This window comes from Lissotriton helveticus, chromosome 12 (genome assembly GCF_964261635.1).
Source record: "Lissotriton helveticus chromosome 12, aLisHel1.1, whole genome shotgun sequence".
In the NCBI taxonomy this organism is placed as follows: Eukaryota; Metazoa; Chordata; class Amphibia; order Caudata; family Salamandridae; genus Lissotriton; species Lissotriton helveticus.
The window spans coordinates 864460646-864476499 of NC_136073.1; the positions used below are offsets into that span (position 1 = coordinate 864460646).

General features: G+C 47.1%; 1 protein-coding gene across 5 annotated transcripts in view; it reads left to right on the top strand.

Moving 5' to 3' along the window:
• Positions 1-15854, top strand: part of LRRC25 (leucine rich repeat containing 25) — a 109432-nt gene that overhangs the window by 72457 nt on the left and 21121 nt on the right. Inside the window, exon 1 of one of the 5 annotated variants that reach the window (XM_078668233.1) lies at positions 1453-1726. The exons of 3 other annotated variants lie outside the window; for them this stretch is intronic. The gene's annotated coding sequence lies outside the window, so the exon portion shown is untranslated. Of the gene's footprint in view, positions 1-1452; positions 1727-15854 lie in introns of those variants that run through there. One more of the 5 variants, XM_078668228.1, reaches the window with a different exon arrangement.

The window sequence follows — 15854 nt, forward strand, 5'->3', positions numbered from 1 at the left end:
TTGTCATAAGGCAGAAACAAGCGGATGACACGAAGCAATACATTCAAGAGCGGTGTCTGCAGCGTCAGGGACTGGGGGTGAGCATCACGGCTCGGAACCCTGAGGGAGGCGGGGGTAGGGGCTTCACAGAGAACAGCCGGTGGAGAGAATTCAGGATGGGGTGGAAGCAACAGTATCAGGAAAAGAGGGGAAGAGAAGGGGTAGAGTAAGCCTGATGTGACGAGGGGGGTGGGGGGGGAACACGAGCCAGGTGGGGGAAGGGGAAGAGAGGTGAGCGGTAGGAGGTGGGACCGGAGCAGAGACATTGTTGGGTGAAGGAGAGACGGGACTGGTTGCAAGACGGTCTGAGGCGGACAGTGCTTAATGTGTAAACAAGTGAACCACGCAGCTACGGGTCACCCACAATTAATTAAGAGGCAGAGGGTTCGGATGTCAGTGTTGAGTTGCGGAAAAAAGGAGGATACAGAAAACTCACAAGTTGCACTTTAACTACAGTAGTCGTTTCCTGTAACTCATGAAGTGAATGAATGAGTTCAGTGCTGATTCGCTGAGGTGCTTTGAAGAAGGAATTCCGTTTTACAATGAACAAATTGTATCACAGACATAACTATGTACTGTCAGGACTTAAAAACAACACGTTGTTTTCTGTATAAGTGAATGCAATTTCAACAAGCATTGGGGTGGGGGCGGGGGAGAAGGGGAGTGAGCGAGTGGGAGGGAAGCGCTGGCTCTCGGCATTGCGTGGGCAGGGGGCGCATTCCTTTGAAGTATGAAGCAGGCAGGCGGTCCGGGGAGCAAATGTTAAGCGCGTGCACAAGCACATGCACTCTAAGAAATCCGCGATGGTTTCAGAGCTTGGATGAGCCTCTATACTCTCGTCGTATTATCGCTTGTGCGATTAATAGGACGAGACCTAAAAAGTGGCCCCATTAGTGAATCAGATAGCTAGAAAAGTGGCCCAAATTTGCAAATCAGGTTGATTTTAAACTTGTATGTGTGAGTGCAAGGACCTGTGCTCCCTGCAGGCAATGTTTGTGGTAATATCAGAGAATTCAACAGCAAAAACCGGCAAATCAGAAATTAAATCAGTCCCCGGGACAGCCAGAAAACACAGCCCATCCAGTGATCTGTCTGACCATCCCTTCCGGCACCGCCTTGACCAGTCCATCCTGCAGACAGCAGGTGTGTAAGACCCCTCACAGCTGAGCCGGCCTCTGCAGCACCTGCCAAGTCTTACAGGACGAGAGATGCCCCCACTGCTGACGTCACCAGCCACTGGCCCCTAATCACTGTTTCTGGTGGTAGAAAAGCAGAAGTCGGACTTGCTTCACTGGCTGTTTTGGCTTCTCTGTTTTTTCGAGGCGAGGGGGGGGGGGGGGGGGGGGGGGGCGAGGGAGGGCTCAGATGGGAAGTGATAGCCTCTCTCTCCCTCCCTCCCTCCAAGGGTATTTTGTTTGTGAATTTGCATCCACAGCCACTAAGCGTGCAGCCAGGGCAGGCGGCTGGCCACGGGTGCGAGAGGTGAGTCTGCCCTTTTATCGGATTTCACTGTCCTTTCTGCGGCCTCTGGGTTCACGCGGGGCCACAGCGTTTCACCCACATGCAAGGTTTTGGGGTGCTGCTGTGAGACCTTTCTTTCAGGCGGTGAGCCTGTCCTCAGGAAGTGAAAGTGACAGAAGGTGTGGATAACAAGACTGAAGGAGAGAGATAACGGAAGCGAAAATAAGTAAGACGGGTATAAAATCTATTTTTATAGTTTTTGTCTTAGTGTTTTGTGGGGTTCACAACACCTTAAAGGGAAGCAAAGAGAAGAACTTGAAATAGAGAGCCGTGTGTGATGTGACTTACAAAGGGAAGGGGGCACACACCACAGTGGCAGACAAGTGAGTAGGGGAGATTGGGAGAAAAGAGGGAAGGGAGGTGGAAATTTAGAGCAAATTCAACTAGAAAAGTGTTACGGCCGATGTAGTAGGGCGGTGCGTATTCTTGCGTGTGGTGTTGAACCTTGCCGGACACTTGAAATCCCAGCTCTCACACCTGAGCGCAGCGTGTGATCCTGGGCTAGCATTCCCGTTGATGGCAATACCTTATCTCCCCAGATTGGGAGGGCTTAACAAATTTACCATCTAGTGTGAAGGAAAGTATTAGCACCTACTTGTAAATAGGTTTGGCATTATGTTATCAGGGAATCATTCTGTCTCTGAAAACAGGTCTGGCTAAGGTAAAACTGACATATATTGATGTTACTGCTTTTGGCTATACACCGTTCTCGGGTATTCTTGCCGAAAGCTTTTTTTTGCTTTCTTTTCTGGTGCAAATAATTCTACCGTTTTCATTTTTTTAAGCCAAGTGTCGGACAAGCATCTTTAGACTATATAAGCTGCAGGAGCACGTGCGCGGCTGCCCCCCTCTGATTTACTTGGGCGTCATTTTGTAGTTTTATAAAGCGCTCAAAGTGCACGGCCACTGCCTCACGGCGCTGAGGGACTGCTGTTGTATTGCGGTTAGCTTGCAGTGGTTAAGTGCTGCTCCAGCTCTTGGTTCCCAGGCTCGGTCCGGTATGCAAGACAGCCCTGCTGTTAAAGCGATACACGATACAGCGCCAGAGCGCACGGAGCTGTTTCTAGGCGCTTAGCGGTGTTATCGTGACCCATCGCACTGGTACTTCCTTGTACCAACCTTGGGATGATGAGAGGATGAGTGCAGCAGGTTGGTTCGGACTACACCCTGCACTTTGCTATTTTGCGTAGTGTCAAACTCAGCTCTCCACACTGTGCGCTTTGTGCAGGGGTGAATGTTCACGAGGAGGGGGCCGGAGAGACCCCTACAGTCTGCATTCCGAGGTTGGTGTCTGTTCTGGGGGTTTCAGTAGTGTTTGCCGTTACTGGCTGCGCTGGTGCATGTAGCCATGAATAGTGTATGTGGTCTTTCTGACCAACCGACCCACCCCTTCCCCGGCCCCTTAAACAAAAGGAAAACAGAGCCAGTGACACGTCATTTGTGAGGTGCCCCTGTGTCGGCTGATAACGTAGTTCCATGCATAGAATTCAATGGAGCCGAACCAGTGATGAACTCGTGATGCAAAGGTTTGTGCCCACTAGGCCCTGGAGGGAAATCCTTCCAGGGGGGTTATGCCAGCCTCCTGGAGGCTAGGGCCTCTGCAGTTCATTGAGGTCAGCCATTGTTGGACTGAGGTCAGTGGAGGTGAGCCATTGTTGGACTGAGGTCAGTGGAGGTGAGCCTTTGTTGGACTGAGGTCAAGGGAGTTGACCCATTGTTGAACGGAGGTCAGTGGAGGTCAGCCATTGTTGGACTGAAGTCTGTGGAGGTCAGCCATTGTTGGACGGAGGTCAGCCATGTTGGACTGAGGTCAGTGGAGGTCAGCCATTGTTGGACTGAGGTCAGTGGAAGTCAGCCATTTTTGGACTGAAGTCAGTGGAGGTGAGCCATTGTTGGACTGAAGTCAGTGCAGGTGAGCCATTGTTGGACTGAAGTCAGTGGAGGTGAGCCATTGTTGGACTGAAGTCAGTGGAGGTCAGCCATTGTTGGACTGAGGTCAGTGGAAGTCAGCCATTGTTGGACTGAAGTCAGTGGATGTGAGCCATTGTTGGACTGAAGTCAGTGGAGGTGAGCCATTATTGGACTGAAGTCAGTGGAGGTGAGCTGTTGTTGGACTGAAGTCAGCGGAGGTGAGCCATTGTTGGCCCGAAGTCACCCAGACAGGATACAAGAAAACTGGGGGTAAGTTTTATATGAAAGCCCAATAGGAGGACAGAGACAATTACTGACAGTGTTTTGTTAACCCCTTTGCTGCGGCGGCAATTCCGCCGCAGCGCTAGGGGTGCGGGGGGGCCGAGCGGCGCTCGCATGCTCGTGACGGAGCCGCTCCGTCACGAGCCGAGGTTGAGCTGTGCTCATGACGGAGCGGTTCCGTCATGGCCCCGCCCGCTCAATGGAACGTCCAGCGCAGGTGCGGAATTCGCGCCGCGCAGGCGCGCCGAGCGGGCCATGACGGAACCGCTCCGTCATGAGCACAGCTCAACCGAGGCTCATGACGGAGCGGCTCCGTCATGAGCATGGAAGCGGTTAAGGCGTGATTTATGTTCTTTTCTGTCTCCTTTTTGCATGTGTGGTTTTAGAGACTGACACACTTGAGTTACACAAGAGGGTCACTGACCCTGAAGATTAAAGGTAGGGAAGGTGAAATTGAGGGGCGCTGATTTTGGTGTGGGCTGTGTTAGAAAAGATCAGAAATGCCTAAAATTTAGTTTGTCTTGTTTTTTCTGTAGAGTCTGTTGGTCCTGAGGAGAACCCCATTAATTCTCGGGTTCGAAACGCGTCGACCTGGTCCCAGGTCACATAAAATAATTTTGTAAATAGGAGGGCAAAATTTTGATTTGGATCATGTGGTAAAATACGCAAACCTAAGGAAATTGTTGTATTTGAAAATCTGTTTTAGTCTCTTGTTTTGTTGACACTGGGACCTTTATGTAGGATGGTTGTTTGATGTTTGAATGAGGATTGTTTGTTTTGGCCAAATTTGTGGAAAAGGGATGTTGTGTCAGTGTGTCGATTGAGGGTAGTCTGGATTGAAATTTATATATTTTTTCTGTATATAATCTGTTTCAAGTGCTTTCTTTGTATTTCCATGCACACAAAATCACGTTTTTGGCAAAAATATTGAAGACAAAAAAAGTTGAATAAACCATTGGATGGTGCAATTTAAAAAGTAGACTATTATGTTTTATTCATAAAGTCGTTTGAAAAAGATTTCCAGGAGTTGAGCTCAGTATTGGCAGTTGTGTTGTTCTATTGTTGGACTGAAGTCAGTGGAGGTGAGCCATTGTTGCACTGAAGTCAGTGGAGGTGAGCCATTGTTGCACTGAAGTCAGTGGAGGTGAGCCGTTGTTGGACTGAAGTCAGTGGAGGTGAGCCGTTGTTGGACTGAAGTCAGTGGAGATGAGCCGTTCTTAGACTGAAGTCAGTGGAGGTAAGCCGTTGTTGGACTGAAGTGAGTGGAGGTGAGCCGTTGTTGGACTGAAGTCAGTGGAGGTGAGCCGTTCTTGGACGGAAGTCAGTGGAGGTGAGCCATTGTTGGACTGAAGTCAGTGGAGGTGAGCCGTTCTTAGACTGAAGTCAGTGGAGGTAAGCCGTTGTTGGACTGAAGTGAGTGGAGGTGAGCCGTTGTTGGACTGAAGTCAGTGGAGGTAAGCCGTTCTTGGACGGAAGTCAGTGGAGGTGAGCCATTGTTGGACTGAAGTCAGTGGAGGTGAGCCATTGTTGCACTGAAGTCAGTGGAGGTGAGCCATTGTTGCACTGAAGTCAGTGGAGGTGAGCCGTTGTTGGACTGAAGTCAGTGGAGGTGAGCCGTTGTTGGACTGAAGTCAGTGGAGATGAGCCGTTCTTAGACTGAAGTCAGTGGAGGTAAGCCGTTGTTGGACTGAAGTCAGTGGAGGTTAGCCGTTGTTGGACTGAAGTCAGTGGAGGTAAGCCGTTGTTGGACGGAAGTCAGTGGAGGAGAGCCATTGTTGGACTGAAGTTAGTGGAGGTCAGCCATTGTTGGACTGAAGTCAGTGGAGGTGAGCCGTTGTTGGACTGAAGTCAGTGGAGGTGAGCCGTTGTTGGACTGAAGTCAGTGGAGGTGAGCCGTTGTTGGACTGAAGTCAGTGGAGGTGAGCCATTCTTGGACTGAAGTCAGTGGAGGTGAGCCGTTGTTGGACTGAAGTCAGTGGAGGTAAGCCGTTGTTGGACTGAAGTCAGTGGAGGTGAGCCATTCTTGGACTGAAGTCAGTGGAGGTGAGCCATTCTTGGACTGAAGTCAGTGGAGGTGAGCCATTCTTGGACTGAAGTCAGTGGAGGTGAGCCGTTTTCGGACTGAAGTCAGTGGAGGTGAGACGTTGTTGGACTGAAGTCTGTGGAGGTAAGCCGTTGTTGGATTGAAATCAGTGGAGATGAGCCGTTCATAGACTGAAGTCAGTGGAGGTCAGCCGTTGTTACACTGAAGTCAGTGGAGGTAAGCCGTTGTTGGACTGAAGTCAGTGGAGGTGAGCCATTCTTGGACTGAAGTCAGTGGAGGTGAGCCGTTTTCGGACTGAAGTCAGTGGAGGTGAGACGTTGTTGGACTGAAGTCTGTGGAGGTAAGCCGTTGTTGGATTGAAATCAGTGGAGATGAGCCGTTCTTGGACTGAAGTCAGTGGAGGTGAGCCGTTTTCGGACTGAAGTCAGTGGAGGTGAGCCATTGTTGGACTGAAGTCTGTGGAGGTCAGCCATTGTTGGACTGAAGTCAGTGGAGGTCAGCCATTGTTGGACTGAAGTCAGTGGAGGTGAGACGTTGTTGGACTGAAGTCTGTGGAGGTCAGCCATTGTTGGACTGAAGTCAGTGGAAGTCAGCCATTGTTGGACTGAAGTCAGTGGAAGTCAGCCATTGTTGGACTGAAGTCAGTGGAGGTGAGCCGTTGGTGGACTGAAGTCTGTGGAGGTCAGCCATTGTTGGACTGAAGTCAGTGGAGGTGAGATGTTGTTGGACTGAAGTCTGTGGAGGTCAGCCATTGTTGGACTGAAGTCTGTGGAGGTCAGCCATTGTTGGACTGAAGTCTGTGGAGGTCAGCCATTGTTGGACTGAAGTCAGTGGAGGTCAGCCATTGTTGGACTGAAGTCAGTGGAGGTCAGCCGTTGTTGGACTGAAGTCAGTGGAGGTCAGCCATTGTTGGACTGAAGTCAGTGGAGGTCAGCCATTGTTGGACTGAAGTCAGTGGAGGTCAGCCGTTGTTGGACTGAAGTCTGTGGAGGTCAGCCATTGTTGGACTGAAGTCTGTGGAGGTCAGCCGTTGTTGGACTGAAGTCAGTGGAGGTCAGCCGTTGTTGGACTGAAGTCTGTGGAGGTGAGCCGTTGTTTGACTGAAGTCAGTGGAGGTCAGCCATTGTTGGACTGAAGTCAGTGGAGGTCAGCCGTTGTTACACTGAAGTCATCCTCTCTTCTACAACAGCAAGCCCACCCCCCCTGCCAGGCTGAGCAGATCTTACCTCACACCCCAGGAGTACTGAGCTGCAGACATTCTACACCTCCTGCCCTGGCCCTATTCTGGTGCCCGCTTCCGGCCGCACTCTGCGGTGATGGAGGTTTCCAGGGTCATACATGAATGGCGTGTGTGTCTTCATGCATGGAGGGGTGGAGTATTTTTGGCAGCAGTAGGTTGGAATGGAAATGTAGGTGGACTGATGACGTAGTAATGCCGACTGAGAATGTTTTCAGCATTCACAACAGCGAGCTATTTCCCCTGAAAATGGCTCTTTACTGGGCCAGGATTTTTTTCAAGGAAAATATGTGCATAATGTTTGCTGTCAGACAACTGAAATAAAGAGATACAGTGCGATTTTCCAGTTGTAAAATTTTTCTCGGCTGGACTTTAGGGATACGGGGGCATCACAAGAGAAAGTGATCAGTGCCGGTGATTGTTGCGTCATCGTAGCCTCGTCTTCTGTCTCTTGTTGGGACACCATTTCCTGAGTGAGGTTCATGATAAATGATTGCTTATGGAGTCACGTCCTTCTTGGTTACTCACTGCTGCACGGTACTCTGGCAGGGAAGTCATTGACTCACTTGAGGTTTGCCTTTGCTATCATGAGATCTTGTTGAATCTCCTTTACTAGTTAAGACATCGACAGAGATTTCCGATGTCCAGAAAAGGGCAATAATGTGCTACGGTTTCTTCAAAGGCTTCTGCAGTCCCATTTTACGGTCAATGCATTGAGCAAGACAGGAGTGTGAATCCAAGATAGAAGGCTTAGAACTGGGGTTTATATTTTCCCAACTGGAGAAAGAAATGCCGAGCCCAGATGAGGCTACAGAACTTTGGAGGGAAAAAGCTGATGAGAGACCACACAATAGATCGATAATAGTATAGTATACAAAAAGAAGAGTTCATTTAGCCAGTGTTGTCGGTTTCTGTTGCAAGTCTTTTTTATTTTCAAAGTCCGTTGTACAAATGTGGAAACAGCCAACATGTTTCACCCTTCATAAGGGCTTCTTCAGGGCTGTAATGTCGTACAACATGAAACGTATTTAGAAACTACTAATTCCTGGAAGTTTTATTTAGAATGGTAAAAGAAAAATGTTAGAGAGAAAGATGAAGTGAACGAAAGGATTAGATGATTTTTACACTATTTCTTATCCAAAACACGAGAGGTGATCATATATTTGTTAACATCTCTATAATAAGCAATGGAGCTGAGGACAATGACATAACACAAAGCAAAATAACAAGACAACATAAGCATAATAAAGTAAAAACATAACAGGGCACGACAGCTAACAGTAGAAACAAAATGCAACACACAACCACAGTACAACAAAATGCAATAGTGCACAACAAAACTGAACTACATAAAAAACAACTCCGCACAACACCTCCATATCCAAATGCAAAATATGAACAAACATTCGGGTCAAATATTACCACCTACACTAATCTGCTTTCATAATACAGTGGCAAAAGGTATTTGCATCAAGGACTGCCTTACATTCCTTAAAGGAAATGCATTAGGACCAGTCAAAAATGTTTTGTAATCTGGCACAGGAAATGCAGTGGTGAAAGAAACAGGCATGAGGCAGAATTAAGTCCAGGCAGCCTCAGGATTCATGAGATAAAGAGACATGAAGTTTAGGGTGGTGACAGAAAGAAACATGAGGTGGAATCGAGACCAGGCATCCTTGGTATTCATGAGATAAAGGCAGGAAGCGTAGGACAGTGGAAGAAAGAGGCATGAGGTGGAATCGAGATCAGGCATCCTTGGTATTCATGATATAAAGGCAGGAAGTGTTGGGTGGTGGAGGAAAGATGCACAAGGTGGAATCAAGACTAGGCAGTGTCAGTAATCATGAGATAAAGAGACAGGAAGTGTAGGGTGTTGGAAGAAAGGGGCATGAGATGGAATCAAGAATAGGCAGCTTTGGTAATGTAATCATAATCCTCACATTCTACAACAACTACTCCTAAGAAAACCTTGTGACCCTTTATTTACTTTTATACAATTTAAGTACAGCTGGACTGGAAAGTAAGATTTGATAGAATTGCTTCTGTCATCTTAAATTGACTTTCGGGAATAATAGTTCCTGTTACGAAGTCCTGCTCAGTGTGGGAAGTTTGGAGATGCAAAGTCAGAGAAGAGTTTCCCACGCTGAATTACCAGCTATGTACTTCTGCTTTTGAACTAGTTAATATATATTTAAACTTACATTGTCAGCATTTCTATGCATGCACCTCTGGTATTTTTGTGTTTTGCCTATTTAGAAGCCCTTTTTTAAAGAAAAGAAACAATACAAATAAAGCAAGTTATACATACAACATATATGAATACTGGTAGACAGGCTGTGTACACGAATAAGCCTGGTACAGGATTCAGACAACCTTTCACCTTTGTGAATTTTTATGTAAATTTGTAGTTTGTGGTGGTTTCCTTTGAAAGGTTAGTGTGAAAGTAAGTGCCTGATAACAGTCACACCTAATATTAAAAGGTAAAGGCAGCTACTGCTGTTTGGGGCCTTAACAGGAAACAGTGTGGCAATAGCAGAGCATGCAAAGCCAGACAGGCGCCTGATCATCTGACCAGTCAGCCTGTTCCTAGTGCCCTTCATGTTCAGAAGGTTCAATGAAAGTCTTTACAGTTGCGAATAGGCGCTTGAGCCCACATTTCTCAACACTGCCTCCTCACTACATATATCCACATACCACTTGACCCAGCAATGAGCAACCTGCCCGCTACACCTCACCTTGACCTGTCCCCAAACCCCCCATCAAGTGCACCATATGCCATCAGAGCGAAAGCGGCACACCACACAATACATAATCCTTTACATCGTCCCAGCCAACATCAAAGTCAATCGCACCGCCACCTACCAAGTACCACCACACATGACGCCCCAGTCCACCACACTTCACACCACCACCATCCAGCACACCACACTCCACCGCGACAGAACATCTACCACCACCAACCAAATGCGGCCACACTTCATTCTCTTGACTCCAAAATTACTATTCAAGTTTTCCAACTCTTTCCATTGCTAGGTTTGTTTCTGTTGATGGTTCTATTTTGGTACTTTTTTCAGTAGGCCTATTTGTTACTAATTTTGACAGTGCCTGTTTTACTGTCCTCCGAATAAAAAAAAAAGTTGGGTCGGCCTTTCCTGAATTGTCTCTCACGTGCTGATTACACACTGCTATGTGGAGCAGACAGTATGTGACGGTAAAGAGTCAGCAAGTTGCACACCGCCACCTTTCCCAAGCAGTGTAAGAGGTGCTACATTTAAGGTGAAGAGACTATTATGGTATAATATTAAATTGCACATCCAGGCTCTTTTATTTTAAAAAAAACTTTAGGTGTTCCTGCCACATAAAGATGGATCCAGAAACTGCTCTTGAAGGTGAGATACTATCTGTCTCAGGAGGGCTAAATTATCCTTGCAAATGGTACAAATACCTCCATGGAAGGTAAAATTACCTGGTACACAGACAAATCTATCTCCTTATACCTGTTGACTTGTTCCAGTTGGATGCTATATTCAATTTCTTGGGAAAGAGAGTACAGCGGCAAAGCATGCGGAGGCTTCGGGATTTACACCACCTTGCTCTAGAAAATCTTTTGCACCATAGACCTAGCTTAGCTCCTTGTCTGGAAACAGATTCTCCAAACTGCCTTTGTGTTCAAGATTGGAAAAGGTTTCTCCATAGAAGTACAGAGCTGCAGATATGTTGCAATAAACGGGTGAGTTCACCTCCCTCTCTGTGTTTTAATCAGGTGCCCGAATCTCCATCTGCATGGGTAACTCCAAATAATCTGACAGAGTAGTGATATCCCTGGCTCACCCTCTAACCTGTTGCGGTGTCTGAATCCTGCACTGTGTAAGCGGGTGTTTTCGAGGGGAGTGCCACTCAGAAAATGTGGAATAAACCCCAAACTGCAGTCCCATCATGACACTAATGCACAGCCAGGGAATGAGGGTATCTCTGCCTGTGTGGTTGCAAGAAATACCTACCTTCCGTCAACACCCATAGAGCCTAAAGACTGTTGCGTCTTGTTATCAGGAATCGTCCCCGGCTTATTCCATGATGGTGAAGACAGCGACCCGTCTGGGTCCTCCATCCCCGAAGGAGGACATTAAAAGCCTGGGAGTATGGCTGGACAAAACCCTCACCTTTAACACTCAGGCAACCAAAACAGCAGCAACCTGCTTCAGGATTATCCGAATGTTGAGAAAAATCCTGCCTATTCTGCCCATGGAAGCTAGACAGGTCGTTATTCAGGGCCTCATCCAATCTCGGCTCGACTTCAACAACGCCCTCTACTTAGGAGCCCCTGACTACGTGCTGCAGAAACTTCAGCGCACACAAAATTGTGCAGCTCGCACGCTACTCCAAATCCCACGCAGAGAATCCGCTAAGCCAGGGATTAGGTCACTCCATTGGCTCCCGATTAGGGACAGAATAAAATTCAAGACCCTGTGCATATCGCACCAAGCCTTCCATAGAGCTAGTCCTGAGATTAACCACACACTTCTCCCTCCCTACTGTCCCGGCAAACCACTTCGCTCAGAGAACTCATTTCTTGCTGCAGTTCCCAGAGTCAAAAGAGCCAGAGCAGGCGGCAGGTCCTTCACGCTCAACGCGGCTAAGCTATGGAACTCCCTTCCCTTCTCACTTAGGTCCATCCCTACCCTTCCATCCTTCCGCAAAGAGTTAAAAACATACCTTTTCAGAAATTAGTTCCCCTCCTGATTTCTCGTCTCCTCCCTCAGAGCTCTGTTAGTTTTACTTAGCGCTTGGACGCCCTTGGGCAGCAGCTGCGCTTTACAAAACCCCTTCACTTCACTTCACACCCTTCCACATGGACAAAGAGGTGATACTTCTGCAGAATTTGACAGATAAAATACACCAGTCTGGGGGTCTCTTTCAGTGGCATACCAATGTCAATTCTGTTATGGTCAGTTAAAGTCTCCAGTACTCGTGAAAGCTTGCCGGTTATGCTTCCTTGCACTGTGGAGTATTGAGTCCAATGGCATAACGAAACTTGAGTGCCCCCCTGCAAGGTACGTGGAGATTCCCCCTCCGAACTCAACCAGGAGCTCTCCGGCCAGGGCACTGTGCTGAGGTGCCCTCCTGGAGCTTGTGGCCCCCTCACTGCAGGGGCTGCGGGGCCTATGTTACGCCACTCATTGGGAATAACGACTGTACAACGAGATAAGAAATAGCCGTTACCACACACTCTTGTGAGAAAATCCAGAGTTTTAATCCGTGCACGATTAGATGACAGTTTGCGTCCTCGAACGCTTCCCAAGATAATAAGCCCCTGATGAAGGGTTTGGCCCGAAATGCATTGGGCACAGGAAACCAAAGTATGAATTAATGGAATATGTCATATCACTGAAGAAAGTTATATGTCATAAAAGATGAACGACCAATAATAAAAACTCGTGAAAAATTCCTTTTGAAGAGTGATTACATTATTGTAAGCATAAAAGAGTGCAATTGGAGACGTCGTCCCGCCCAGGGAGCAACGCAAACCAAGTACGCCACTCATTGAGTCGTGCTTTACGTAGGAAAGGATGCTGCAAAGAAAAGCAGAAACTTGCAGAACTTGAAGCACAGCCTCACCCACTGTAAGTTTCATTTCATTCTGTACTTCCTCACTCATTTGGCACATGTCCAACACCTTGCTACACAATGTTTCAGATTTGGTGTGGCCTTGAAGCACAGTTCCAGTCACTTTTACTTCTTGTAGCACAGTTTCCCTCATTGTAAGTGTCACATTGGTCCACAGACGTGCTCTCCCTGCGCAAGGCTGATGCCTTTCTGAAGTCTTTTTCAGTGACAAAAGTCACCCACCCCGTAAGAATAATAACCAGCGACTGCTGGCGCGCCATGGCAGGAACGGTCTCTGCAGCAGCTGTACGGTGATATGGGGTAGATGGGAAGATGCAGAGCCATGTTGGCATCAGATTAAAAAAACAACCAGTGGCCACTGACACACCATGCTGAACCTAGCATGCAGGAATAGGCAGAGGAGGCTTGTGTGCTAGGGGCCCAGCTACCAACAATGACGCATGTGCAGTGCAGCGGGCCCCAAGGACCGACTCCATCTCAAATATGGCTGTACTTTATTATCCAAACTGCAGGCTGTCTGTTTTCCTTGCTTGCACCAGGGCCCATGACACTGCTACCGCACAACTACTATTGGGAAGATGAGGGGTTGCTGAGGAGCGATAGAGGGTTGGCGATACATGGGGAATATGAAAAAAACAGTATTCCCTCTTCAAATGGTGAGCCTAGTATACGGGGACAGGCCGAGAGAGCCTGTGGAGAGGGAGACATGTAACAGGATTGATATGGAGAGATTTAGTGTTGTAGAGTGGATTGGAGCCAAGTGGAGAGGGGTGGAGTAGAATGTTGTAGACAGAGTGTCGTAGAGTGGAGTGGTGTAGAGTGGAATGGCATAGAGCGCAGTAAGGTGGAGTAGCAAAGAGTGGAGTTGAGTGTCGTAGAATGGAGTGTCGTAGAATGGAGTGTCGTAGAATGGAGTGTCGTAGAATGGAGTGTCGTAGAATGGAGTGTCGTAGAATGGAGTGTCGTAGAATGGAGTGTCGTAGAATGGAGTGTCGTAGAGTGTCGTGGAGTGTCGTGTCGTAGAGTGTCGTGGAGTGGAGTGTCGTGGAGTGTCGTAGAGTGGAGTGGAGTGTCGTAGAGTGGTGTAGAGTGGAGTGGCATAGAGCTGAGTGGCTTAGAGTGCCGTAGAGTGAAGTAGTGTAGAGTGTCGTACACTATTGTGGTGTAGAGTGGCAGAGAGTTGAGTGGCGGTGAGTGGAGTGAAGTGTAGAGTGAAGTAAAGTGGAGTGGCATATAGTGGCACAGAGTGGAGTTGCATAGAGTGGATTATTCTCATATGTTTAAATTTCGTCTGCAGGTTACAGTAATTCAAAGTCAACAGTACCTTTTCTTTGCACCAATAAGAATCATATTTTCCTGTGATGTGCACTGAAATTAAACATCAGCCGTGAAGACAAACATTAGGGAGGAATCAATTCTCTTCTTGTAGTGGCACAGCCTGCCTTCTATGGCTGGGTGAGTTCGCAACTGTTGTCCCTCACAAACATCCTGTAATTTTCACAGGTTTAACGATATTCGTAGCTTGCAGTTTCTTGGAAGTCGGTTTTCACACTTAAAATTGTGACTTTCACACTTCTTTTAAATTGTTGTGAGAAAAAATATTGGCAACTTCAATCCTGTTTCAAAGTCACTGCGAAACCGGTTTTAAAGTTAACTCACTTGAAAATGGCAAATCCACTTTCAGCACCAACTAGAACGCAAATGAAACTATTGCCAGTTTCTACAGGAAAATGACGCGAAGGGGTAAAACGTAGAAAACTGAGCAAACAGCCAGCCCAATAATTGTCATCTAAACAAGACTTTGCTCAAATGCAACTACTATATAACTAAGCTGGTGTCTCAAAACACCTGTGTGTCATCCATTTTTGTGGCAGAAATGTGTTATTTTTGCTTAAAGCTTTTTTCGGCTTCTCTTCACTGCCCCTACACCAAACTATCATCCAAGATGGCTGCCACCTGCTTTTGATGCTGGAAAACGTGGGATACAAGCTAAAAAAAAGAGCAAAGGCAGGCTCCAGCCAAAATTACATTCATGTAATGCCATGATCCAATATTATGGAGTGTGATATGTGTCTCTAAGAGTGCTACAGTACAACCAAGGCACTTTAGGCACAGAAACCAGAAGAAAAAGAAAGACTGAGAGGATAACAAAGAGCAGGATAACTAATTAAGCGAATGAAGTTGAAGACTGGACCTCACAAGGAAAGAGCTATGATCAGCAGTATTTGGAGTGTGGTTAAGCAGTTTGCTCCAGAGCTTGTTAGACAGGTATGGAAAGGCCATGCCACCCATTCCCAAATTAGTGGAATGATGAAATAGTACTTCTTGGCTAAATCCAGCCTTCAAGTTGAGACATGCTTGGATAATGTACCTATTGTAGAGGAGAGCCCAATGCCATAGTGAGCTCAATGCACAAGGCGAATAGTTCATGATAATGTCCAATAGGCACCAAAGGGCATACTGGTAGCGACTGCGACTGCTCGTACAGGTCAATATGTTGGTATCTACCTTTGTAAACGGATGGGAGAACTAACACTCATCATCAAGTATGGACACCATGTCATGCATAAAGGAGAATGGATGACAAATAACCCAGTATTTTCACCTTTAACCTTGCATGTCTTAGCAAACCCATGTCATTTTGTGGAACAAAGGTGCAACGTTACATGAAGACGTTAACAGCATCCTCACTGTCATTCATGTACACAAGTAGTCCACGCATATTCAGAATGTGTGCACCTCTGGTCCCCTCAACATATTACTATTACTACACACAAAGCGAGCAGACTGTATCTTAAACTTAGTAAGGAATGCTGCAGAGTGCAATATTCCCAAATATGCTATCACCGTGAACTGGCTTCACGCAGTTCTCATTAGAAGACATTGGTCTCCGACCCTCAACACTCATTCGATAGCTGAATTTCCACAAGCGACAGCAAGCAAGACTTGGACTACTTAATGGAGACAGCCTCAGAGTTATCCAAAGAATCTTCTTGACCCTTCCTATTTGAACCTGTAGTTTTGGTACTTCTTGGCTGCCACTGCTCCTTTCCGTCCCTTATTTAGATAACTTAGACGATAATTCGCTTCTGATAACACATTACCGTATTAGAAATCACTGACTTCATTACCGACACATCCATCAAACACTCCAGTTGTGTTTTTTCTAGGTCATCAGCTTGACTAGGCCTTAAT